The 8,502-nt window shown below is 40.9% G+C and overlaps 1 non-coding gene across 1 annotated transcript; it reads left to right on the top strand.

Annotated features, from left to right (window-relative positions):
• Positions 1-7,531: 7,531 nt before the first annotated feature.
• On the top strand, positions 7,532-7,638 carry LOC141669010 (small nucleolar RNA R71). Its single transcript, XR_012553312.1, has one exon. It is a non-coding gene; the product is annotated as a small nucleolar RNA R71 (small nucleolar RNA).
• Positions 7,639-8,502: the final 864 nt, after the last annotated feature.

Genomic DNA, 8,502 nt, shown 5'->3' with positions numbered 1-8,502 from the left:
GACATATATGGTCTCAATATAATTGGTGTTTATTCAGATTCTATCTCTTTTGTGGATGTCTGGTAGTATGGTACTTGTGCAACGAAAGTTGGCGTTTATCAGTTTCGTGTTATCTTATTAGTATCATCACCATTGCATGCTAAGATTAAGAACAATAAGGCTATTGAATGAAGTATTAAATGAAGTTAGAATCCCATGTTTGTCATACTTATTAATTCAATCAATCTTATTCTTGTAGTTATAGTTATTAGTTTAATTCTTAGTTATAAACAACCTCACTGCTTTATCGTCTTAGCATTGAATAATAATCATACATTGTTGCTTAAGTGTGTGAATTAATTATTTAACCAATACAGTCTCTGTGGGAACGAACTAGAAAAGATTTTATACTACTTGCAAACTTGTACTCGGACATTGTTACTTATCTGTTTCCTTGTCTTATTTTAGGTACTCTAGCGAGAGTGTATATATACGCGTTCGCGTACTCGTAAGAGAACACTGGATAAAGCCGAGGAAGAAGTTGTGGTAGTTCGTAAGGAAGTTTTTGAGGAAGAAAAGAAGGTAGAAGAAGAGAAAGTCGAAGAACCAGTTATAGTAGCGATGGGAGATCAAGCAGAAAATCTGAAGGCCATGAAAAATCAAATTGGGCAAATTGCCAATGTCTTGCTAAATCGTCAGACTGGTATATTACCTAGTGACACTGAAGTGCTAGGAAAGAGGAAAGCTAAGGAGCAGGTAAAGGCAATCACTTTAAGATCTGGAAAGGTTGCGAATCCCGAACAAACTCAAGAGTTGACTAAAGAAGTTGGGGCTGAGAAAGAAGTAGTGCAGCGGGATGAAGAAGTGGGACCAAGGAAGACTACTATTGAGCACACTTCGCCTGAGGGTAATACAGGGGAGAAACAAATCTATCCTCCACCGCCTTTCCCCAAGCGGTTGCAGAAGAAAAAGCTGGACAAGCAATTTGAGAAGTTTCTGGAGGTGTTCAAGAAACTTCATATCAACATACCTTTTGCCGAGGCTCTCGAGCAGATGCCTAGTTATGCAAAATTTATGAAAGGTATTCTCTCTCGAAAGGTGAAGCTAGTTGATTTAGAGACAGTCACTCTCATGGAGGAATGCAGTGCTGTGATGCAACAGAAGTTGCCTCCGAAGCTTAAAGATCCAGGAAGCTTCACTATTCCATGTACTATTGGAAAAGTGTCTTTTGACAGATGCTTATGTGATTTGGGAGCTAGCATCAATCTGATGCCTTTGTCAATTTTTAAGCAGTTGAATTTACCTGATCGCAAACCGACTTATATGACCTTGCAGTTGGTCAACCGTTCTATTACATATCCGCGAGCTATTGTAGAGGATGTCTTGTTCAAGGTTGATAAACAAATCTTTCCTGCTGATTTCATAATTCTTGATTTCGAGGAGGATAAGAAGATTCCCATAATCTTGGGAAGACCTTTCTTGGCGACTGGCCGAACCTTGATAGATGTACAGAAGGGTGAGCTCACCATGAGAGTTCTGGATCAGGATGTTACTTTTAATGTGTTCAATGCTATGAAATTCCCTACTGATAATGAGGAGTGCTTAAAAGTGGAGTTGGCCGATTCGGTGGTCATCTCGGAACTTGATCAATTACTAAGGTCTGATGCCTTAGAAAAGGCCTTATTGGGGAATTCAGAGAGTGAAGATGACGAAGGGGAAGAACAATTGCAATATTTGAATGCTTCTCCCAAGAAAAGGAAAATCGATATGCCTTTTGAATCTCTTGGAATGGAGGAATTGAAAAAAACTCCTAAACGCCTCAAGCCTTCTATTGAGGAAGCTCCCACTCTTGAGCTTAAGCCTTTACCTGAATATTTGAGGTATGCATTTTTAGGTGATGCATCTACTCTGCCTGTTATTATTGCATCTGACCTTTCAGGTAGTGATGAGGAAAAGCTTTTGAGGATCCTGAGAGAGTTCAAGTCGGCAATCAGATGAACTATAGCAGATATCAAGGGAATCAACCCTTCTTACTGTATGCATAAAATTCTGCTAGAAGAAATAGCAAATCTACGGTCAAGCAGCAAAGAAGACTTAATCCTATCATGAAGGAAGTAGTGAAGAAAGAAATTCTTAAGTGGCTAGATGCAGGGATCATCTACCCTATCTCTGACAGTTCATGGGTAAGCCCAGTTCAATGTGTACCAAAGAAAGGTGGAATTACTGTGGTAGGAAATGAGAAGAATGAGCTTATTCCTACAAGGACAGTCACAGGGTGGAGAGTTTGCATGGACTACAGGAAGCTAAACAAAGCCACTAGGAGGAATCACTTCCCCTTGTCCTTCATTGATCAGATGCTTGACAGGTTGGTCGGTCTTGAGTACTATTGTCTTCTGGATGCTTATTCGGGTTATAATCAGATTTGTATCGCTCCAGAAGATCAAGAGAAAACTACCTTCACTTGTCCATTTGGTACTTTCGCTTTCAGGTGAGTTTTTTTTGGTCTGTGTGGTGCGCCAACTACATTTCAGAGATGTATGATGGCCATCTTTTCTGACATGATTTGACAAAATGTGGAGGTGTTCATGGACAACTTTTCAGTCTTTGGCGATTCTTTTGATGAATGCTTGCAAAATTTTGGACATGTTCTCAAGAGGTGTGTTTTTCTCTCAAAAAGGACTTTTTCTCGTCTCAAAAAAGGACTTTTTCTGGTTTTTTTGTGTTTTTCTCTTTTCTTCTTGATTCTTCTACCTACTAATGTACAACATACTTGGGTTGCCTCCCAAGAAGCGCTTCTTTTACATCGTTAGCTCGACGTAAAATCTTGTGATCAAATGGACAATAAAACGACACTAACCACCTCGGGGTTTGCCGTGTCACCATAATAATGCTTCAATCTCTGACCATTTACCTTGAATGCTTGGCCCGGGTCATTCTCAAAAATTTCCACCGCTCCATGTGGAAACCCAGTTTTGACAATAAACGGCCCTGACCATTTTGACTTCAACTTTTCAGGAAAAAGACAGAGACGAGAGTTGAATAAAAGAACTTATTGCCCCGACACAAATGACTTGAGCACTAGACCCCTATCGTGCCACGTCTTGACTTTCTCCTTATACATTTTGTTGTTCTCATAAGCTTGAAATCGAAACTCGTCAAGTTCATTCAATTGAAGCATCCTCTTCTTTTTAGCCGCATCCAAGTCCAGATTCAACTTCTTCAAAGCCCAATATGCCTTATGCCCGAGCTCCACAGGCAAATAACACCCCTTACCATAAACTAACTGAAATGGCAACATTCCCAATGGAGTCTTATATGTTGTTCTATACGCCCATACAGCTTCATCAAGCTTCAAAGACCAATCCTTCCTTGATGGACACACCACTTTCTCCAAATGCATTTGATCTCTATGTTAGATACCTCAACTTGACCATTCATTTGAGGATTATAAGCCGTAGCAATGCGATGATTCACATTATACCTTTTTATCATAGCAGTGAACTTGCGATTACAAAAATACAACCCCCTCGTCACTAATTATAACTCTTAGAGTTCCAAACTTGTGAATATCTGCTTGTGAAAAAAATTAAGCACCACTTTCGCATCGTTCATTGGCAACGCCTTAACTTCAACCCATTTTGACACGTAATCAACCACCAACAAGATATACTGATTGTTACAAGATGAGACAAATGGCCCCATGAAGTCAATTCCCCAAACATCGAAGACCTCAACCTCGAGAAGCACGTTAAGAGGCATCTCATCCCTCTTAGACATATTACCCACACGTTGACATCGATCACATTTCAAAACAAACTGATGAGCATCTTTAAACAACATCGGCCAAAAGAAACCTGCATGAAGAACACGAGCTGCTGTCTTTTCTCCACCATAATGTCCTCCATAAGTCGTTGAGTGGCAATCTCGCAAGATCCCCCCCGTTTCGTTGTACGAAATACATCTCCTGATGACTTGGTCAACTCCTTGGTGAAAAAGAAACGACTCATCCCACATATACCACTTCACCTCATGTAGAAACTTCTTCCTTTGAGAATAAGATAAGTCGGGAGGCATGATATTACTCATTAGGTAGTTCACAATGTCTGCAAACCATGGTTCTTCTTCTTGCACTTCAAACAGTTGCTCTTCGGGAAAAGACTCATTTATCAATGTCTTATCCAATGAAGTAGCATTAGGATTTTCTAAATGCGGGAGATGATCAACGAATTGATTTTCAGTTCCTTTTATGTCCTTGATCTCTAGTTCAAATTCTTGGAGCAAAAGAACCCATCTAATCAATCTAGGCTTCGAGTCCTTTTTTGAGACGGGATATCGGATTGCAGCATGATCCGTGAAAACTGTCACCTTAGTCCCAAGTAGGTAAGATCAAAATTTCTCAAAACCATAGACAATAGCCAAAAGTTCTTTTTACGTAGTAGTATAATTCAGTTGGGCACCATTTAGGGTCTTACTAGAATAGTAGACCACATGAAATATGTTGTTCTTCCTTTGCCCGAGAACTGCTCCAACTGCATAGTCACTTGCATCGCACATCATCTCAAAATGATCTTTCCAATCAGGTACAGTTCTGAATGGTGCCATGATTAGACTCTTCTTCAATGTCTCAAAAGCTGCAAGGCACTCGTTATCAAACTTGAAAGGAACATCTTTCTCTAACAGACTGCACAATGGATTCAAAATTTTCGAGAAGTCTTTGATGAAACGCCTGTAGAAACCCGCATGACCAAGAAAACTGTGAATTCCCTTAATAGAAATGGGTGAAGGAAGATTCTCAATGACTCCCACCTTGGCCTTATCCACCTCAAGACCCTTACTAGAAACTTTGTACCCGAGAATGATGCCATGTCGCACCATAAAGTGACATTTTTCCCAATTGAGAACCAGATTGGTCTCAACACACCTCTTGAGAACATGTCCAAAATTTTGCAAGCATTCATCAAAAAAATTGTCAAAGACTGAAAAGTCATCCATGAACACCTCCACATTCTTTCCAATCATGTCAGAAAAGATGGCCATCATACATCTCTGAAATATGGTTGGCGCACCACACAGACCAAAAGAAACTCGTTTGAAGGCGAAAGTACCAAATTGACAAGTGAAGGTAGTTTTCTCCTGATCTTCTAGAGCGATACAAATTTGATTGTAACCCGAATAACCATCCAGAAGACAATAGTACTCAAGACCGACCAACTTGTCAAGCATCTGATCAATGAAGGACAAGGGGAAGTGATCCCTCCTAGTGGCTTTGTTTAGCTTCCTGTAGTCCATGCAAACTCTCCACCCCGTGACTGTCCTTGTAGGAATAAGCTCATTTTTCCCATTTGCCACCACAGTAATTCCACTTTTCTTTGGCACACATTGAACCGGGCTTACCCATGAACTGTCAGAGATAGGGTAGATGATCCCTGCATCTAGCTACTTAAGAATTTATTTCTTCACTACTTCCTTCATGATAGGATTAAGTCTTCTTTGCTGCTCAACCGTAGATTTGCTATTTCCTATAGCAGAATTTTATGCAAACAGTAAGAAGGATTGATTCCCTTGATATCTGCTATAGTTCATCCGATTGCCGACTTGAACTCTCTCAGAATCCTCAAAAGCTTTTCCTCATCACTACCTGAAAGGTCAGATGCAATAATAACAGGCAGAGTAGATGCATCATCTAAAAATGCATACCTCAAATGTTCAGGTAAAGGCTTAAGCTCAAGAGTGGGAGCTTGCTCAATAGAAGGCTTGAGGCGTTTAGGAGTTTTGTTCAATTCCTCCATTCCAAGAGATTCAAAAGGCATATCGATTTTCCTTTTCCTGGGAGAAGCATTCAAATATTGCAATTGTTCTTCCCCTTCGTCATCTTCACTCTCTGAATTCCCCAATAAGGCTTTTTCTAAGGCATCAGACCTTTGTAATTGATCAAGTTCCGAGGTGACCACCTAATCGACCAACTCCACTTATAAGCACTCCTCATTATCAGTAGGGAATTTCATAGCATTGAACACATTAAAAGTAACATCCTGATCCAAAACTCTAATGGTGAGCTCACCCTTCTGCACATCTATCAAGGTTCGGCCAGTCGCCAAGAAAGGTCTTCCCAAGATTATGGAAATCTTCTTATCCTCCTCGAAATCAAGAATTATGAAATCAGCAGGAAATATTAGTTTATCAACCTTGACCAAGACATCCTCTATAATACCTCGCGGATATGTAATAGAACAGTCGATCAACTGCAAGGTCATATAAGTCGGTTTGTGATCAGGTAAATTCAACTGCTTAAAAATTGATAAAGGCATCAGATTGATGCTAGCTCCCAAGTCACATAAGCATCTGTCAAAAGATACTTTTCCAATAGTACATGGAATAGTGAAGCTTCCTGGATCTTTAAGCTTCGGAGACAACTTTTGTTGCATCACAACACTGCATTCTTCCGTGAGAGTGACTCTCTCTAAATCAACTAGCTTCACCTTCCGAGAGAGAATACCTTTCATAACCTCTGCATAACTAGGCATCTTCTCGAGAGCCTCGGCGAAAGGTATGTTGATATGAAGTTTCTTGAACACCTCCAAAAACTTCTCAAATTGCTTGTCCAGCTTTTTCTTCTGCAACCGCTTGGGGAAAGGCGGTGGAGGATAGATCTGTTTCTCCCATGTATTACCCTCGGGCGGAGTGTGCTCAACAGTAGTCTTCCTTGGTCCCACTTCTTCATCCCGCTGTACTACTTCTTTCTCAGCCCCAACTTCTTTAGTCAACTCTTGAGTTTGTTCGGGATTCACAACCTTTCCAGACCTTAAAGTGATTGCCTTTACCTGCTCCTTAGCTTCCCTATTTCCTAGCACTTCAGTGTCACTAGGTAATGTACCAGGCTGACGATTTAGCAAGACATTGGCAATTTGCCCAATTTGATTTTCCAAGGTCTTGATAGAAACATCTTGACTCTTGCACATAAGTTTCAACTCCTCTAATTCAGATTTTTTATTGGCTTGTTGCAGCTGGAGTTGCTGTGAGGTGCATACTGTGTTTGCTGAAAACCAGGGGGTTGTACTGTTTAGCTGGGTACTGCTGATAAGGCTGTTGAACCGCATTCTGAGCATTGCTCTAAATAAAATTAGGATGATTGCGGTTGTTGGAATGATAGATGGCTGGCACTGGTTAATACGATCGCTGGAAGTTGCTCACGAACTGAGCTGATTTACTAGAAATTGCGCACTGGTCAGTCTCATGGGCACCAGCACAAAGCTCACAGACACTAGCGATTTGATTTAATCCATAATTAGCCAAAGTGTCCACCTTCATCATCAAATCCTTAAGTTGGGCAGCGATAGAAGTAGCTATATCCAACTCCAGAATTCCTGCGACTTTCCCCTAAGTCAGTCTCTGGGAAGGATTCTGGTGCTCATTAGCAGCCATCAGTTCAATAAGTTCATAAGCTTCATCGTAGCTCTTAGCCCACAAGGCTCCTCCTGATGCTGCATCAAGCATGGGTCTAGAAGTAGCACCCAATCCATTGTAGAAGCAATTAGTAATCATCCAATCAGGCATGCCATGGTGTGGGCACTTCCTTAGCATCTCCTCATATCGATCCCAAGCTTCACACAGAGATTCCCCTGTTTGATGAACAAACTGGGTAAGAGCATTCCTGATTGCAGCAGTCTTCGCCATGGGGAAGAATTTAGTGAGAAAATTTTATGCAAGATCCTTCTAAGTGGTGATAGATCCTGCTGGAAGAGAGTGTAACCAGCACTTAGCCTTGTCCCTAAGAGAGAATGGGAACAGGCGTAGCTTGATAGCATCTTCGGTCACATCATTGAATTTGAAAGTGTCGCAGGATCTGGATAAAATCCCTGATGTGCATGTTGGGGTCTTCAGTAGGAGAACCCCCAAACTGAACTGAGTTCTGTATCATCTGAATCGTGCTAGACTTGATCTCAAAAGTGTTAGCCCTGATGGCCGGTCTGATGATGCTTGACCGAATGTCATTAATCTTAGGCTGAGAATAGTCCATCAAGGCCTTCAGATTTTCTGCTTGATCTCCCATCGCTACTATAACTGGTTCTTCGAATTTCTCTTCGTCTACCTTCTTTTCTTCCTCAAAAACTTCCTTACGAACTACCACAACTTCTTCCTCGGCTTTATCCAGTGTTCTCTTACGAGTACGCGAACGCGTATGCATACACCCTCGCTAGAGTACCTGAAATAAGACAAGGAGACAGATAAGTAACAATGTCCGAGTCAATGAACTTTAACGACCACTGATGGAAAGCACATAAACTATCAATTAACACTGCACTCCCCGGCAGCGACGCCAAAAACTTGTTAGTCGCTAAACACACGCTAATAATACACGCAAGTATACGAGTTCGCAAGTAGTATAAAATCTTTTCTAGTTCGTTCCCACAGAGACTGTATTGGTTAACTAATTAATTCACACACTTAAGCAACAATGTATGATTATTATTCAATACTAAGACGATAACGCAGTGAGGTTGTTTATAACTAAGAATTAAAGTA

The sequence above is a fragment of the Apium graveolens genome, chromosome 6, assembly GCF_009905375.1.
Source record: "Apium graveolens cultivar Ventura chromosome 6, ASM990537v1, whole genome shotgun sequence".
Taxonomy (NCBI): domain Eukaryota; kingdom Viridiplantae; phylum Streptophyta; class Magnoliopsida; order Apiales; family Apiaceae; genus Apium; species Apium graveolens.
This window is presented reverse-complemented; position numbering and strand designations above follow the sequence as displayed.